Source organism: Camarhynchus parvulus, chromosome 4 (genome assembly GCF_901933205.1).
Source record: "Camarhynchus parvulus chromosome 4, STF_HiC, whole genome shotgun sequence".
Taxonomy (NCBI): domain Eukaryota; kingdom Metazoa; phylum Chordata; class Aves; order Passeriformes; family Thraupidae; genus Camarhynchus; species Camarhynchus parvulus.
Window position 1 is genome coordinate 3,183,334 of NC_044574.1, and position 18,993 is coordinate 3,202,326.

The 18,993-nt window shown below is 47.2% G+C and overlaps 1 protein-coding gene across 3 annotated transcripts in view; it reads right to left on the bottom strand.

Moving 5' to 3' along the window:
- Positions 1–18,993, bottom strand: part of PTPRA (protein tyrosine phosphatase receptor type A) — a 126,700-nt gene that overhangs the window by 37,415 nt on the left and 70,292 nt on the right. Inside the window, exon 4 of one of the 3 annotated variants that reach the window (XM_030947015.1) lies at positions 872–1,065. The exons of the other annotated variants lie outside the window; for them this stretch is intronic. The gene's annotated coding sequence lies outside the window, so the exon portion shown is untranslated. The remainder of the gene's footprint in view (positions 1–871; positions 1,066–18,993) is intronic. 3 annotated transcript variants of the gene reach the window in all.

Here is an 18,993-nt window from a genome sequence, read left to right on the forward strand (position 1 = left end):
GGGACAGGTGAGTGCCAAGAGAAGGAGAAGTTTTGAGGAGGAGAGCAGAAGGAGCTGTCAGAGCAGGGAGGAGGAAGATGAAGGACCAAGTCCAAGCCTGGTCCAGGAGGAAGGTGCTGGGATGCAGGTGAGACTTTCTCTAGGATGATTAACACAGATCTGGCACAAAAACACCCTCAGAGCTTGTAAAAACCCCTGGCTAGTACAAGACCACTCTCCTGGTGTGCTTTCCCCAGGGGATCAGCACTGCAGCTGCAGCACAGCACCAGGAAGTGGAGAACAACACCAGGGAGGCACGGGAGAAGCTGCCTCAACTCATTATTCCAAACCATTAATTAATAATCCAAACAAAAAAAAGTCAAGGCACACAGGAGCGTATTTCCTTAAATATCCCGTTCTAGGGTGTCCCCTCCTAAGTCCCAGGCGTGTACAAAGGAAACACGAGCACAGCTCACATTCCAGCTATGAAAAGGACGGGCTGATTTTGATGGAGGAGTCAGGATGAAGGATGGCTATTATTCAGCATGACAACATCCCTACCTAGCAAAATGCCTTTCAGAGAGAGACAGCGGCACGTGGGGAGGAGAAACGAGGCTTAAAATAAAAGAAAAACCCGCAAAGGAAAAAAAGATAATAAAATAAAAGCCTTTTGGGCTCAGCCCTTTCTGCAGGAGCGGGATGAAGTCCCAGCTCCACGCCGAGACTGAGCCGGGAGCGTTGAGGCAGCGAGGGCTCGGAGCATCCTACTTAAAACAAAGGTGTCGGTGGGGGATCACTCGCATGACAGCCTTAAAATCTCCTTCCAGAGGCTCAGCCCCAACTCAAACGCATGCGTTCGGTCATGCAGCTTAATCTCCGTGCTTGTGCTTACCCTGAAATCCACCGGGGACACCTGTAGGTGCGGGGAGCAGCCAGCCCGTCCCACGGAGCAGCCCCCGGGGCTAAGAAAGTGCCGCGGGAGCCGTGAAATCACCGCTTTACCTGCGGTAATTCTGCACCGCTGCTCAGTTCAGCCCTGTTGCCACAGTAACACTTGTGGTGTAGCCGAGATCACTGATTATGAAACTAGGAAAAAAAAAAAAATCAGAGGCTGCTAATTAGGATATACTCCAGTTCTCCAAAAGCTCCATATTAATGACATTACGATTGCGAGCACAGGGAAAACAGATGCCAGGAAGAATCACCTCGGTCAGCACCCGTGGCCAACAGCTGCTTTTTTTTTTCTTTTTGGGTCTTTTTTTTTTTATAGACAGGGCTTAAAAATTCAGCCTGCAAATTCCCTGTAAGATCGACTTGTTGTTTTCCTCCTCTTTGAGCAAACGTGCAAGACTCGGTGGAACAGTCTTTACTCTTTACATATATTTGCATGTATTAGACTGGGGAAAAAAAAACAAGGGTTGAGGATGAGGTACAAATGGTGGCAGCCAGAGCGGGGCCAGAGATGCATCCCCTGCATCCCTCATTAAAACTGTGTTTCTCTGGTTTCCAGATAAACCAAAATCATGATTTTACCAGTGGCTGTGAAGGTTTATAAACAAGGTTTGCAAAGGAGGGGAGCTGGATTTGAAGCCTGTTCCTCCCTGACTTCTGTGAGTGCCAAAAGCATTGTGAGGCACGTCTTCTGCTGAAGGTTTCAAGCTGAAAAGTCTGACTGGAGCAGTTGTGCTGCCAGACACAACTGTTTTTCAGCACAATTCACAAATAAGATATCAGAGCGTGTTTCCAGGTGAAAGGAAAATTGCCTGACAGGTATTTCTGGAGCTGCAAGCCCAGAGAGATGCTGCCTTAAAAAGTCAGCTCATCAAAATGCCATGATTTTTCCATTTTCTCAGATGACCAATGTAGTGAGTGGATGAAATGGTGCTGAACGTGCAGGGCCAGGGAAAAGTGAGTTCATGGATTTGAAGAGAGTTTATAAGAGCTTCCTATCCTGAAAGTGTCCAAGGCCAGGCTGGACAGGGCTTGGAGCAACCTGGGATAGTGGGAAGTGCCCCTGCCTATGGCAGGGGGTGGAACGAGATGGTCTTGAAGGTCCTGTCCAACCTGACCTTGAGCACTTCCAGGGATGGGGCAGCCACAGCTTCTCTGGGTAACCTGTGCCAGTGTTTTACCTCTCTCTTTGTAATAAACACATTCCTTACATCCAGAACTTGGAGAACAACTGGGGACCCACCTCTTTATCCCCTGCTTTGAGGCAGGAAAATAAGTGAGATTAATTATTTTCTCCAGCAGCATCACCTAAAGCCTTGAAAGCACAGAGTCCCCCACTCACAAATGCACGAAGCAATTTCTTCTCCCACTCATCAGTAATACTGAGGAAGTGTTAGATGGAGTGTTAATTACCTATAAATGTGATTTATTAGCTGGGAACAATACAAGACACCCACCAACCACCATAAAGAAGCAACCGGCCAAGCATGAGGGCACCAGGTCCTGGGCAGACTGGGATTGGCACGTTGCAGATAACAAATTAATACAACCAGTGGGATTCAGCTGCATTTGGTGGTTTAGTTGGAGGCATTATTTCCAACCTTTTAATAGGCTTATTTACAGGAATTAGTCCTTTAATGCTCTGTGCTCGTGTATCCAGGGCAGTGTAAGCTGGCTGGATGCAACCACAGAGAGAACATCTGCTTTTGTGAGCATTTAGGGAAATTATTGCCAATTACATGGATGGCAGGTGAGGGCAGCTGGGGAGGGAGGATCTGCCAGGGGGGATGAGGAGCCTTGCTAGAAGCTGATGTGAGCAGGAAGTGCCCTTGGAACATAAATATCTCAGCAAAAAGGAGCTGCTGCCCAGAGTGCCACCAAAATACCCTCAGCAAGGAAAGGATTTCCAAGGCCTGCAGAGTTTAGGGGTGATCCCTGTGTCAAGGGAAATATAAGCTGGATATCAGGAAAAAGGTTTTTTACAGAAAGAGTGATAAAGTTCTGGAATGGCTGCCCGGGGAGGTGGTGGAGTCACCATCCCTGGGTGTGTTTAACAAAGCCTGGATGTGGCACTGGGTGCCAGGGCTCAGTTGAGATGTTTGGGTTGGGTTGGACTCGATGATCTTGAAGGTCTCTTCCAACCTGGTCATTCTGGGAATTCTGTGAATCCCTGTTATCATTCACACTGTCAGCACTTTGAGCACATCAGTCTCCCAAATAATTCTTCTCCTACTCCTGAAAAATGACCACATCCTGCTTGCCTCCTGTGGCTCTATTTCCACCTTTATATTTCTTTCTTTTTTTCAATCTGTTTTCTAATCTGCCTTTTCTCACCTTCCCATCTCCCATGCCCAAGAGAGGTATCCTTATTTAAAGCAGAGTGATGCTGCAGGCACATGTCAAGGAGCCAAACCAAGCTGGGCACCTCCCATCACTGCTCCTGCTATAAACACATCATGTAAAAATACATTTATGGGTGTGACCAGAAGGTCAAGGGAGGGGATTCTGCAGCTCCAGTGCTGTGTCCAGCTCTGGGATCCCCAGTACCAGGAGGACTTGGAGCTGCTGGAGCAAATCTGGAGGAGGCCACAGAGATGCTCCAAGGATTGGAGCCAGCCTGGGAGAGCTGGGGGTGCTCACCTGGAAAAGGCTCCAGGAGAGCTGGAGAGGGACTGGGGACAAGGGATGGAGGGACAGGACACAGGGAATGGCTCCCACTGCCAGAGGGCAGGGATGGATGGGATATTGGGAAGGAATTGTTCCCTGGGAGGGTGGGCAGGCCCTGGCACAGGGTGCCCAGAGCAGCTGTGGCTGCCCCTGGATCCCTGGCAGTGCCCAAGGCCAGGCTGGACAGGGCTTGGAGCACCCTGGGACAGCGGAATGTGTCCCTGCCCATGGCAGGAGGGTGGAACTGGATGATCTTTAAGCTTCCCTCCAACCCAAACCATTCCTGTGATTCTGTTTCTCAGATTTATATATCTATAAACCTAATATAAACCTAATATAATATAGCTACTACAAATTATATATAGATTTTGCTATAAACCTACCATAAACCTAATATCACTGCAATAAACATATTTCCTGCTGACTCAAGATTGTAAGAACTAGTCCTAAACACCATGGAGGGTACAAGCCCCTGCTGGTACCAACACAAAACATCATGTTCAGTAGTTCTGAAAAATATATAATTAAAATGCAGCTCCTTATCTTTGAAGTGATTAACCAACATCCTGGGACGACTGACTTTTAGCCCTCCCATGTTACTCACAATTCATCCTCTATTTTCATCTCCCCAACAAAAGGCTGAACCCAACTGTATTATTGTCAGCCAGAGCTTTTATCTCCAGCCTTTGGAGCAGTCAAGGCATGGCACAGAACAATGGCTCTCACAGGAGAACAAATACAATCTGAACAAAAATACTCTGTTGCTAAGGTCTAAACCAGCCTTTTTTTTTTTTGGGGTAGCTGGGAATTCCAGAGAATCCCATATTAAAAAAAAAAAAAAAAGAGAGGAAAAAAAAAAGAAGAATTAGGACTTGGATAGGGAAAGTAACCTGACATTCAGCACTGCTGCGTTCTTCCCTCCAGGATGGCATTGAAAATTAGAGTATCACATAAAACCAAGGAAAAGGAAAGCTGGAGTTGGAGGAGCAAGCCTAGAGGTCCATGGAGATGCTGGGGACGTCCAGATGGGACCTCCTCTCCAGGAAAGCCCCAGCCCCAAACCACAATGATTTCTCTTGTGAAATCCACCCTAAAAGCAACCACAGAGCAGCTGTGTGTGGTTCCCACATCCTCAGCCAAGGGAGCAGCACCTGCTTCTGCTTTTGGGGTTCAGTAGAGAAATGCTCCTCCCCAGCAGCGGCTGGGCAAGGAACTGGGTCGGGCTGTGGTGTCCTCCCCACCAAACACAAGGGTTTCCAGCAGCAATGTGGCTCTGGGGTCAGGAAAAGCACAACTGACAGCCCTGGCAAGGTGGGATTGGGTGAGGGGACAGCAGAGCCATGGTGGTCCACAGAGGCCACCAGCCTCCATGACCAGCCCATCTTCCTCCCCTCTAGATGGAGCTGCAGGAGAAGCCTGAGGTCCCTCCCTAAAGTGAAGGTGGATGCATCCCATCATCTCCAGGAACAGAACAACAGAGTTATGGAATGGTTTGGGTTGGAGGGAAGCTTAAAAACCATCCAGTTCCAACCCCTGCCATGGCAGGGACATCTTCCACCATCCCAGGTGTCTCCAAGCCCTGTCCAACCTTGGTCTTGGACATTTCCAGGGATCCAGCGGCAACCACAGCTTCTCTGGGCACCCTGTGCCAGGGCCTCATCACCCTCACAGGGAGGAATTTCTTCTCAATATCCAACCCTGCCCTTTGTCCTGTCACCGGCAGCTCAAGTTCCTGAGGCAATTTCATTATTATCAGTTTAATTCTTCCATCCTGCCACCTACCAGTAAAATTCCCATCAGGGCAAATCAAAAAGTCCAGAGCCCCCCAAAATAATGCTCCCATCCTTTGGTGAGACAATCCTGTGCTGAAAACCTGCTCAAAAGCCTGGAAGAGCTGCTGTGCTCAGGGGCACCACAGAGGCAGCAGCTGCCGGAAGGAACAAAGCTCCTCTGGAGTGGTTGGAGATTGTGTTTGCACAAATATTTTTGGACACACATAGGCAGCAGTGAAGAGATGAATTCTGGACATTTCATGTGCAAGACAAATACAGAGAGGGAATTTCAAGTTTCTTTGATGACAGCAGAGCCTGGATGCATATGAAAGAGACAGCAGAATCAAGGTAATGCTGGAATTCAGTTTTTTATGACCCATTTTTTTTTTTCCAATAAACAAGGTCTCCTTGAGCAGCCATTAAACATCAGCATTTGTCACTTGGATTTTAGTGATATGAAAATAAACATTAAGAGGCTACGACAGAGCTCAAATCCCCCTGTGTTAAGCACCTAAGCCAAACAAAATTATGCTGAATTAAATTCATTTCCATCCCATGCAGAAGGACAGAGCCCTCCACTCAGGTTAAATCATTCCAACAGCAAGGAAGACGACAGCACCCGAGACATCCCCATCCTTGAAAGTCCTCGCTGTTCCTTTCAAAAGGCTTTGAAAAGCAGCTTTCCTACAAAAACACCCATTTCCATCATGCCCTGGAGAGAAGCATAATACACAGAAGGCTCCTCAGTGTTGCTGTTAAATAAGAGACCCCCCAAACCAGGCATGAAATGGTACAGGAGCTCCCACAAACAGAGAGGGCTTTCTGTGCCTGCAGGGACACAACACAAACTCTGTTGCTCCACACCAGGACGGTGTTTGGCGGCGCGAGGGCCCAGCCTGACAAACTCATCTCGGTTTTACAGGGTCATGGCATGGGTTGGCTGGGAAGGGGCCTACAAACCATTCAAGTTTCACCTCCCTGACATGGATAGAGACACCTTCCACTAGATCAAGTTGCTCCAACCTGGTCTTTAACGTTTCCAGGGATAGCCACAGCTTCTCTGAGCAACCTGTGCCTCCCCACACTCACAGGGAATAATTTATTCCCAATATCCCATCCATCCCTGCCCTCTGGCAGTGGGAAGCCATTCCCTGTGTCCTGTCCCTCCATCCCTTGTCCCCAGTCCCTCTCCAGCTCTCCTGGAGTCCCTTTAAGCACTGGAAGAGGCTCTGAGCTCCCCCAGGATCCTTCTCTTCCCCAGGTGAACATTCCCAGCTCCCCCAGGCTGGCTCCAGCCCTTGGAGCATCTTTGTGGCCTCCTGGATTTGCTCCAGCAACTCCACATCCTTCCTGTACTGAGGATCCCAGAGTTGGACACAGCACTGGAGGTGCAGCATCTTGAGAGCAGAGCAGAGAATCCCCTCCTTTGACCTGCTGGCCACCCTTCTTTGGACACAGCCCAATTCTATTTCTGGGTTGTGAGCTGGCTCATTTTTCACCCACCAGCACCCCCAAATCCTTCTGGGCAGGGCTGCTCTCAATCCTTTCATCCCCCAGTCTGTTCTGATGCTGGGAATGCCCCAAGCCAAGCACAGGACCTTAGACCTGGCCTTGTTTAAGCTCATGAGGATCACAAGGCCCCTCTTCCCCAGCCTGCCAAGGTCCCTCAGCATGGCATCCTATCCCTCATGTCAATCACCGGCACCTCTCAGCTTGGTGCCACCACTTCTGACTCCATGCCATGCACCCTGAGGCCATCCTGGCTCAAATCCTCCTTGTTGTGCTTAGTCCAAACCAAATCCAGTCCCATCCTTCAGTGACACACATCTCCAAGCTATGCCCTGTCCCAACCAGCCATTGCCGGATGATTATCTATGGGATTGGTTCATCCTAAATGGGTGATGTTGTACCCCAAGCCATGCCCTGTCCCAAATCAGCCATTCCTGGATGATTATCTATGGGATTGGTTCATCCTAAAAGGGTGATGTTGTACCCCAAGCCATGCCCTATCCCAAATCAGCCATTCCTGGATGATTATCTATGGGATTGGTTTATCCTACATGGGTGATGTTGTACCCCAAGCCATCCTGGGCTTCCACAGCAGTGGGGGAAGACCTGCAACCCTTCTAAAATCAAATGAAGGAATGTTCCAAAGAGGAGGGAGAAAAGGAGAAGATGTCATTTTGGGAGATGCAAAAGGCTTAAAACCAAAATTCTACAGATGGAAAAGGGGCAACATGTAAAACATGGACAGCAATAGCGATGTTATGAGCAGTCAGTTCATTACAGGATTGTTTTCAACACAGCAATGCTGGGTTCATGGTTGGATTCAATGATCTGAGAGGACTTTTCCAACCTAAATGAGTCTATGATTCTATTCCTACCTTAATAATACCCTCATGTCAGGGCACTGATCTCAAAGGAACCATCCCCATATAATTTCATTTCAATTTCTCCATATAATTTCAGAGTTCAAGATGTGATTTCCACAAGTGCCTTAACTTAAACATGAACCAACCAGCCTCTACTCCTCTGTGGAGAACTTTCCTCTGCTCCTCTCCCCCAAACGCATCCATCCCATGGGTTCTGGGTGTGATCTGCCTGCTTTTAAAACCCAAGTTTGCCAGATGTTCTGGGATCTCTTCATATCCTGTGTACATCCCTGATGCTCTGATGTACAAATGTGGGTACAATTACACATGTGGATGCTGACTGCTCCCCACCTCCCACTCTGGGAGAGTAGGAAAGGCACACCTGGAGTTTTTGGAAAACATGGTGCCATCTTCATTCTCAGTTAACGAATTATCCCATGAGCAGTGCAAGTGATTAACTCTGCTGAGGGAAAATCTGGTATCCCCACCACCACTTTGCAGAGGATGAAGGCAGAGGATTCCTGAGTGGAATTCTGACTGCCCCCAGCTCCAAAGCAGTGAAGGTGACAGACAGAGCTCAGCCTCTAAAGCTGATTTTGCACCATTGGAAAAGATTGGAAAGGGAGAGCAGAGGGAAAAGCAGGGCAACCCCTGCTCTCTCCAGGTGGCCTTTCCAGTCAGCAGCAGGACATTTCAGGTGTGGGACACTCTTAAACCACCTGGAGGAACAAGTTATTCATGGCAGAAGCTGAGACATCATTAAGAGTCAAAGAAGGAACATCAGCAATGGGGTGACTTTTAATCCTTGCTGGCGTGGACTGGAATTAAAATTAATGAGTTTGAAATGAAAGGCCACCCATCCCAACTCACACCCCAACACATCTCTGGCTGTGACATTAATGTAGGGCCAGGATCAACCCAACACCATCTTCCTCAGGCCTATCTGGACACAGAGATGAGATCCCCAAAAACACCTCACCAGATCCAGCCTGGTGGCACTGCCAGGACTGTTTTTTATCCCCACCACTGATTCTCCCCCTGCTCCTCAAAGAGGACACTTGGAGGGACAGGAGAAGCTGTAACACATCTCTGGAAGCTGCTTTAGTACCAAGGGAAAGACCTGGAGGGAAGGGAAGGGAAGTTTCAGGTGGTTTGGTTGAAGGATGCAGCTGTTGCTGAGCAGCTTTAACTCCTCTCATCCCAGATTAGCTCCTCAGATTTTACCAGGACCTTTCCAGACGTTCCACTTGCTGGAACGATGCCAGGTTTGTGTGTCAGACTAAACATCTGTGCTTTTAAGCCTGGGATTTTCAGTTCAGATCTATGTGTTTGGAGGGGGAAAATAACAACACAAATTGTCTGTAAGGGGAGTTCCATTGAACAGAGCCACCATTATTTCTTCCTCCCCATCCCCCACATGACCCCTCCTTCCTCCACAGGCAAAGCTTTTCAACAGATTTCAGGAAAATGTGGAGAAAAACAATATTGTACATTTTCTGTGGTCAGGCTTTTCCTGTTAAGTCAGAGAGGAGCTACCAGAAACAGAGCCTGCAGTTGGCATCTTCCCCTCCTGCCTCACTGCTTCAGGGGAGCCCCAAACTTGGGGTCTGGGGTTTGAGGACCAGCTGGGCAGCCCAGTACGAACTGGGAAAGGTGCTGGTTTGCCCCACGGGTGTGTGCACCACTCCCGCTCTTACAGGGCAGGAAGTGATGGAAGGATCACTGGAAGTGATGACAGGATCCCTCCAGTTTGGGCTTCAGGGGCTCCATAAATCTCCATCAGCTCCACTTTTCCACCCTCCCAGCTCTCACTGCTGGAGCAGCCTTTGGTCCCTGCTGACACCCATCCATCCCCACCCTCTCTTGAAGACAAGAGTTAAACATTTCTGTGTTGACAGCTGGTTCTAATTTGCGGTCAGCTGTGGGGAACATGATCTGTGTCTCTGGTCTGATGCTCCATCAGAGAGGCACCCAGTGTCCCAAAATCAGCATCACCTTGTGCCTCAGCATTTTTGTTCTCTCCCTGCACCTCCCTCACAGGGAAGAGTTTATTTCTAATATCCATCCAAACCTGTTCCTGCTGCCCAGCACCACTCCAGGCTTTTCCCTGTGTCCCACAAGATCCTCACGGCCCAGCAGCATTTTCATGTAGGGCTTTTGCTTCTTTCCCATTTCAAATGGGATGGTGGAACACAGCTGGGGTGTGGAACACCAAAATTGGGGGTTTAACAGCCTGGCAGGTAAAAACCATGAGTCACAAAGCACAGGAGCACTCAGGGACATCAAATTGCACAAGGCCTGCAGTAACCTGAGCACTCGGGGGGTGGGAGGAGGCAAATCTGGTGCTTCCTGCTCACACCAAGCAGGTCCCTGGAGCAAAGCATTCCCAGAACCACACCTACAAGGTTCTGGGAATTCTCACCTGCCATGAGGCAGGGAGCCAGCCTGGAAGCAGGTGACAAGCTGGGCAGCCAAGGACAGTGAGGTGTCCCAGATCTTTGCCATCACCTCCATCTTCCCTCGCTGTCAGAAGCTTCAGCCTCGGGGAGCCAGATATTATTTCAGCGTGACAGAATAACAGCATCAGGTTTTTGTGTGTCTCACTGTGCACCCAGCTCCCTTCTCCCAGCCCAAGGGAGCTGCCAGTCAGGCTCTTTCCACCATTTTTATAGAGGAAACCAGCACCAGGATCAAAGGAGGCTCCTGGGTGAGCGGCTGATGGGAAAGGGCAGGAACTGGAGAGGTGACAGCGAGGAGATGAGGCTGAGCAAAGTGAGGGGTTGTTCCTTTGTGCTGCAGCCTCTGGCCATGTAACCTGAGTGGCAGCACAGATTATGCTGAGTAGCAGGGGAAGGAGAGAGAAAAACACCTGTGCTCAGGTTGATGGAAATACTGGGTGACTGCACGAAAGGGAGAGCTCCTGCTTCTGCTTCTTCGGAGTGTGGCTGCTCTGGGTCATCCTAAAAAAGGTTCAGTGCTGCTTTGCTTATTTTTCCCTCAATTCTATCGAGTTCTGTGTGCACAGATCCTATTTAATGACTCAAATACAGGCACCTCAAACACAAGTCCTCAAATGACCCCAGATTTTACTGGGAGAGGAAAATTTGATTTCAAGTCTTACCCTGGAAGTCCTTTGGTCGCACTAGATGGAAGAAGCTCTATTGCAAAGTGAAGCAAACACAACAAGGTCTTAATTCCCTGCTGAACCAAGCCCTGGCATTCCCACAGAATGGACTAACAGAAGTGGTCTTTTTCTTTCCTTTTCCCCAGCAAAATGAGAAGCATCTCCAACATTTGGCTATTCCATGCCTACCAGGATATCTGTGGTTTGGGTGGAAGAACAACTAAAGGTCTCCATGCAACTCCTCAGTCTCCCCACACATCCATCTATCTCTGGTGTGGTTTGAGAGCAAAATCCATGTTAAGGCAGAGAAAATTGGATTTTAATTTTTTTTTAAACGGATCCTAAGTGCTCTGGGAGCACAGATCCCAGCCTGCTGCTTGTTCCCATACTGAGGGAGAGAAGAAACCTCTCAGGGGTCTGCATCACCTGCTCATGGATGTTCAAAGCCTTCTATTCACCTTGGGCTGTGTTATCCAACTCTTTTCAAGGAGGACTCCTTGTGAAAGTCAGTTAAAGGCAGGGCCAGGCTGTATTTACCTTGGCACCTGATTGCCTTCCAGAGTCCTCCTATTTCCTCCCTGAGTAATTAATTAATAGCTTGTCAGTGAGGAGAGGAGGAATAAAAAACTTCACCCCATTATTCCCAAGTCTTTTGCCACTGTGGGCAAACCCTTGACCATGCCCAACACCTGCAGTTTGTCACAGCATTGTGAAATACAGAAGTTACCAATAAAAACCCTGAGATCCTCCATCCTTTTAGGATGTTACAGGGATTAAGGTGCTTCCAAAGATGAGATGCAAGGTCACCCACAAGTGCTGGAGGTGATAAACAACCCCAGAACTGCTTTATAATCTCTGCCAAACAAGTCCAGTATATCAGAATAAGGTTCAGAAAGGTGAAACACCTGTTATATATAATTTCCAAAGCTCCTGCTGAGGGGGAAAAAAATAAAATCACTCCTTGCTGCTGCTGCAGAAAACTTTAATCCCAGGCTCCAGGAGCTTTCTATCCCAAATTCAGCACATTGGAACACACTGCTGTTGCCCAACTGACCCATATTTTTTTTTCCCTTATGAACTGGGTGAATAAGTTCATAAAATAACAAAACCATCTTATTTCCACTGAGAAAACACAATTCCCTCCGAGCAAGGTGCAATCCCAGCCTCGACGAGTCCCCTCCTGACCTATTTACGGAAGTGCTGCCGCAAGGATTTCGGCGTGATCCGCCCTGGAAAAGCCTAAAATTACACTGCCCTACAAAGAGCTGGGATAAATTGACCCCTCTAAGCAAAGGGGTTGCCAGGCTTTTATCTTTTATCTTACCAATTTTATCTTCCCCCCATTGTTGGCTGACGCTGGAGCGGAATAATGAGACGATGCGGGGCTCTACGGGGCACGATTGGAAAACTCTGCCTTAGCAACTCAATTGTGTTCCTGATGCCTGTGCTGGCTTTTATACACAGCTTCTGGTTTGGAAAGCTGCTCCTGATTGCACACACTCGCTCCATAAAGCTGCATTTATGATTTTCTTCCACTTATTTTTGCCTGGTGTTATGGCGAAGGGGATTAATTGTGGGGTTTGGGGCTGGGATGGAGAAGTGTTTTTATAAAAAAGTCTGGGGGGGATTGTTCTGGTTATATTTTTGTGCCCTTCATCCAGTCTAGACATGAAAGTCTCAGGATGCAGATGATTTCCACCTCTCTGCAGAAATTGTGCCATGGTATTAAAAAAAGGGATGAAAGGAACAATAAGCGCCGAGATGTGTCTAAAATTAGAGGTTTACAAAACAATCTGAGTTTATAATATCCCCAGTACAATAAAAGCCAAGAGCAAGCAGGCCAATTATTTAAAAACTTCAGGATAAAAGGAAACCTTGATCAAAACTGTTATCAGGGGAACAAATCTATCTTTATTGTGTTGCAGTTTTGCTGCTGACTGAAATAACTTTCCTAAAATTGCCACTATGCTGCTAAGAATTAGCTAAATAGAAACAACACACCAAAATCAAAACTGCCTTGTCCAAGCCATCAACACGACAGCAGCCCACAGTTCTTCCCTATTTTCTGCCAAGGTTTAAATTCCAGTGTGGTTTTCCCACTATGCACCTTCACTCATCACACAGAAAATGGATGAGTTGATTTCCATGTGATCTTCAGTTAAATTTGCATTTTGGGTCTCAAGTGGTAGCTAAGCTGCAGTTCCAAGACTTTAAGTGAATGGGTAAATTAAGAGGAAAACACCAAAATTGTGTTTGCTTTGGTGCTGCTATTATTTTTAATATTAATCTTAAACAAGGAGCAAAATTGATACAACAGCAGTGCCAGAAATATCCTCCTCCTTCTGCCAGGGGAGATGAAAATGTCCTTTAAAATACTGGGGGGAAAATAATATTTACAAATCACTGCTGAGAGGAGGGATGCAGAACCAGCAGGGGATTGGAGATTATGCAGCATCCAACTTCTGCTGTCCCTGACCACTGGGAGAATTCAGAAGGAATTTAGAGTTGTCAAGGGGATAAAGTCACTGTCAAAGATGGCTTTTTCCTTTGAAAAGCCATCTTTTCTTCTGAGGGTAAAGCAGATCCTCCAAAAATCTGACCTTGCTCTTGTATAAGGGAGTGAAGTCTCTCACTTCAGAAAGTGAGAGATCCCATGAGCAGTTGTGCATTTTATGACCATTTTGGGTTCGTCTTGGGTTCATTTTGTGACCATTTTGGGTTCACCTGGGGTGTAGCCCTGGCTGGGCTCTTGTGCTGCCCAAGGTGCATCCATTGGGGCCTTCTAACAAATCCCTACTTTATAAAGTCACTGTCAAGGAGGATGGACTTCTCCTTTGAAAAGCCATCTCTTCTTCTGAGGGTAAACCAGATCCTCCAGAAGTCTGACCTTGCTCTTGTGTGAGGGAGTGAACGTGCTCTGAGCACAGATCCTGGGGAGAGCTCCACAGGCTTTTCCTGAGGAGAGGACAGCAGAGCTGAGGTTCAATTCTTGCACATGAAATAAGAAAATGTGAGCCCTGAAGTGAAGAACCAAATAAAGATGGGCACGGCAGTGTCCATGGCCTCAAAACCAGGCATGTGTGGACTGTGCTCAGATGCACCTCTATGTCTCCAGAACAAACACAACCATGGAGTTGGACTTGGTCAACTGCACCACACAAGTTGTCCCTTTATCCAATGCTCTCTAATCCTCATCTTCCCTTCTCCAGCTCTCTCTATCCCAAGAATTCACATTCAGTACTAAACCAGACTCAATGCATCTCCTCCCTAAATGTTACACACAGTCCACTTTCTCACTTTTTCCTCCTCCCACGTCCTACAGCTGTTTCCTTCATCACAACCACCCTTCTTAGGTAAGAAATGATTCCCACATCTCCCCATTCCTCCTTGGAAATCTATACCAAGTCATAGATCCTTGCTTTTCTCCCCATCAACAGGCACAGCACTCACCTTGGTAGATAAACAAGGTTGGTGGCAAAGCACTCAAGACCATCAAGCTGTGATTCAGCCACGACACACCAAGGGTCAGCAGCCACAGAATTTCATGTTACAACTGGGGCAAATCCTAACCTGCTTCACAAGGGTTTCACATCAACAACCTGCAGGATGACCAAGGGGAAAAGAGAGGGGAAATAAAAAGTTCATGGCCAGCTACAGGGTGCCCAGAGAAGCTGTGGCTGCCCCTGTGATGCCTCAGGTTTTGGCTTTTAAATTTTTCAGATTCTGTCTCAGCTTCATATTATGGGATGGTGAGCTCTCTGCACAGAGCAGGGAGACAAAACAATTCCTGCTCCAGCTGGGCACCAAGGGCAAATGATCCAAATCTCAGCCCAAGAGCACAAACAACATGGGCTGAAGAGAGAAGAACAAGAAAGATGGGACTGCATGGGCTAAAGCTGTAATTGGACAATTAACTCCAATATGCAAACGAAGCAGAACTGATCAAAGTGAGAGACCCTATGACTGGTCATGCATTTTGTGACCATTTTGGTTCATGTTGGGTTCATTTTGTGACCATTTTGGTTCATCTTTGGTGCAGCCCTGGCTGGGCTCTTGTGCTGCCCAAGGAGCATCCATTGAGGCCTTGAGGCCTTCTAACAAATCCCTGCTTCATTCTTTAGCTCTGTCCAGCCTCTGTTCCAGGTCAGCCTTCATAAGGCACCACGTGGATCCCTGCAAGTGTCCAAGGCCAGGTTGGATAGGGCTTGGAGGAACTTGGGATGGTGGAAGGTGTCTGTGCCCATGGCAGGGGTGGAATGAGATGACCTTTAAAGAACTTTTCCAACCATTCCCACTCATACCCAAATACCCACCAGGCTGAGCTTTAAGGCCCATTCTGTGATACTACGATGACACATTCTGCCCCAATTTCTTCCCCGTTCTCAGAGCTCATGGAGCAAATAGGAAACAGGATTTTTTTTTTTTTGTGGGTGAAAGCCAAGGAAAAGCTGTTCAGATCTCAGTGAAACCATTTTCAGCTCACAGGCTCCAGAGCTGACACCCATGGACACCAGGCAGTTTTGGGAGATGCATCAGCTGCAGGAAGGTGAAGAGCACTCCCTGCAAAGATGGTTACAACCTCTTAAGCCTAGAAAGAATCACAGCAGGGATAAAAATAATCTTTTTTAATTGGAAATATTTCAGAGTAGTAGAATCACAGCCCAGAACAGCAACCCTGTAAGCAGTGACAGATCCCTGAGGCCACCACACTCCTCAGTCCAGTGCCCTTCCCAGGAGGAAAGTTTTTTTTTTTCCCCAGGAGGAAATGAAAACCACATGGACAGGCCAGGGAAGGGATCAATTAGACCATCTGGTCCTACCCACCACACAGCAAAAACTGCTCCCTACAAGAAATTTCCCAAATTGCTTTATCCAGTCTCACTTGAAAAGTCCAAAGCAGTGGAGTTGCCAGCTCTTCTCCTGGGATATGATTTCTCCCTGCAGGAAGCCTTTCCTAGCAAGATTTTCCTTTTGAAAATGTCTTCATTTCAATTTGCTGCCCCCCTTCTCTCCCCTGCCTGTGAGCATTTGTGAACTACACTAATGAAACAGATTAATACCAAAAAGGAATTACAATTTAGGAATAAATTAGTTTATTTTCCTTTTATCCTCTACCAAAACCCCTCAACATGTCAAAGGAACTCGGACTCTCCCTGAAATCTTCCTTTTTAAATTGGTCCCACTGCTCATAATTACACCTCCCCTCTATCCATATAAGTTACTTTGCTTTTCTTTCCCCTTCTCCTTTTTTAGGGAGGAGGGAAAGAAGGCAGAGAAAAGAGTAAGAAAGGGTGGGATAAGGGGACAGGGCAGAGGGATCCATCCCATCTGCTCAGCCTTAATTGCTTCCAACACTCCCCAAGTGTCTGAAAATGAAGTTATGATTCTGTTGTTGCCCGATGAATATTCCCAACTTCATTCCAGATGAAGGATCTGATTTTATCCAATAATTGGGTTTTCTGCACCAGGAAACAGCTTCCACTTCCCAGAAATACCAAGGAGAAAGGCTGAGATGTGGCCAAATTGTGGGCAGCAGCTTGGAGAAAAAAAGGACTAATGCTGCTCCAAAGAAATAATTGTTCACAAATGTTGGGAGGGCTGCAAGAGACAAACAGAGCCCCAGATATCCACCAGGCTGGAGGTTAAGCACATACTGATAAAGGGCGTCAAAAATGCAATGGTTTCAAAAAATGCCCTTGAAAAAGCACTAGATGGGAAAACTCTGCTCCAGCCACCATCCTACTTCCCCAAAGGATTTTATATTAGTGTCTGGTGGTAAAAAATATTCTAATTTATTACAAAAACTATTCTAATTTATTATAAAAAATTGTTATTTTGGGCTTGATCTTCAGCAAATAATGACCCACTGGATCCAAGAGCCTGCTGCCACTTCAAGGTCCTCCCTCTGGGACAGGGACACTTTTCCCCAGCCCAGGTTACTCCAAGCCCATCCAACCTGGCCTTGGACAATTCCAGGGATGGGGAAATACAGGGATGGAAATCAGAACTCATAAAAGGCTGTTCCCATCCCAAGGTGCCCAGCTCAGCGTCACTTTTTAAAGGTTTCCACTCCTGCCAGGAGTTTTGCTGGAGATCTTCATTCCCTCTTGTCCAAAACCATTCAACCATGTGTGTAAATCCTTGCCACAAAAGGATTTGAAGGCCAATGGGAATTTTTTAGGTGGGAGGGCTGCTCCAGGTAGGAAAACCCATTGAGGAAGAGGTGAGGGAAGCTCACACTGCAGAGGAACTCCCTGCTTGCTTCAGCAGCAACATTTAATTCCCACCCTTGTACAGCATGTTCTGATATTTAAAAATATTCAGCTGACTTCCACATCTCCTGTGCCCTTTATTTTTCCGACAGCTTCTCCTGGATGGGAAGTACAGGAAAATCCAAACTGCAGCAACAGAGCAAAGAGCCAGGAACCACTGCAGCCACTGCCCTGGGGCCAACTTTGGGGTGGTTTTGTTTAAAACATGACTTTTAGAGAGCTGTAAGAATAAATATATATTCTAAACCCTCTAACACTTATTAGAGGTCTAAAAAAAAAAGCAGTCTTGGAAATAGGAAGTGCATATCCAAAGGGAAAGGCAGAGCACAGGGAGGCAGCCTGCCCTTCCCTGGCTGCATGTCTCCCTTTCTTGGCTGCAAGGAGCAGCAAGGAAGTGATTATAAAGCATTTATTTGCAAAATCACAGCCAATAAATCCAAGAGCAACAACACCCTCCCTCACACTGCTCTGTCCATGGGTGGGGGGGAAATGAAGGAATGCTGGAGGTCTGACCAGCAGGCAGGTGCATGGCAGGAGAGCTTCACTCCCAAGATTTTTGGGAAGAGTTCACGCCTATAAAGTGGAATATTCACCCAGGCTGCCTCTTACCTCTGCTGTTTTGAAGCCCTAGAAAATGAAAAGCCGTAAAAAGGCAATGACAGTTGTGGAATGAAAATGCCTGAAAAGGTTAAAAAGGAAAAAAAAATAAAAAGGACTGGGCTGTTGAATGAGGAAATGAGTATGGGAGAGCAAGAGAAAATAAAACAGTACAGAAAAAGCCATCTAAATTCTCCTCCCCTTTCCTGGATACAAATACCAGCACAAGAAAACCGTAGGAAGCGAATCTGACTGCTTTGAAAATCACTGAGGTCAAAAGCCTGACAGAAGAAAGGAAAAAGGATTAAACAAAGGGATGATATAATCTATCCAGCTATAATTCAAACCTTGGAGGTATAAATAGCTCCACTACAGGCCTCAAGTCAACCACTAATTTACACTGCAATCAGGAGGGGGAGGCAGATACCCATCCCCACAAGCAGATTAATCCTTAATTGCTCATTTTTGCATTTCTGACACCTTTCTTTGAAGTACCAAAGCTGGTAGCATCTCACAAAAGGTGTTGGAGAGCCTGAAAATTGGAGAGATGAGCCTGGCTGCTGCTTGTTTGGGTCCCAGATGCTGCTATGGGTCCTGAGTGCACAGAAGAAAGGAGATGGCCCCAACCCGTGGGGATATGGGAGGATCAAAGCCAGCATTTGCCAGTTTGACACAAAGGGAAGCAGGACTCCAATGATGGCTCTGTGTTTCACAATGTTTTCCCAAGGCCTTAACTGCAGATAAATACTTTGTGGGATATTCAAATACTTGTGAGCACTTCAAGCCCTTCAGAGGCTCTGTAAATCCCTCTAGGAATATTGGGAAGGATGGGATGTGTGGTGTAAGAGCAGCAGGATCATTGGGATCATCAGATGGTGGGGGTGGTGGCTCTCAGAGAGGGACACCCAACCCCTTCTCCAGCTTTGTGTCCTCGATTCATCTTGATCCATGTGAGGAAGGCAGTGACAGTGATGGGAAAAGAACTGTAGGGGAGTTCCTTCAGTCCCTGACACATCTTTTATGCAACTGCATTGATTTTTGGGAGAGAAATTCCTTCATTCCATCATTCTTCACCACATTCCCAACTTCTGAAGTTCAGTTCAAGAGCAGAACCTTTCCTGTGTGTCCATCCTGTGTTCCCAGGAGGAATGGCTGTGTCCAGACACCCCCTGCATGTGTCCTGTGGGTTAATTAACCCCCCTGCCCCTGTTAATGACCCTCACTGCATCCCAGCCTATCTGAATTGAATGAAAATACCA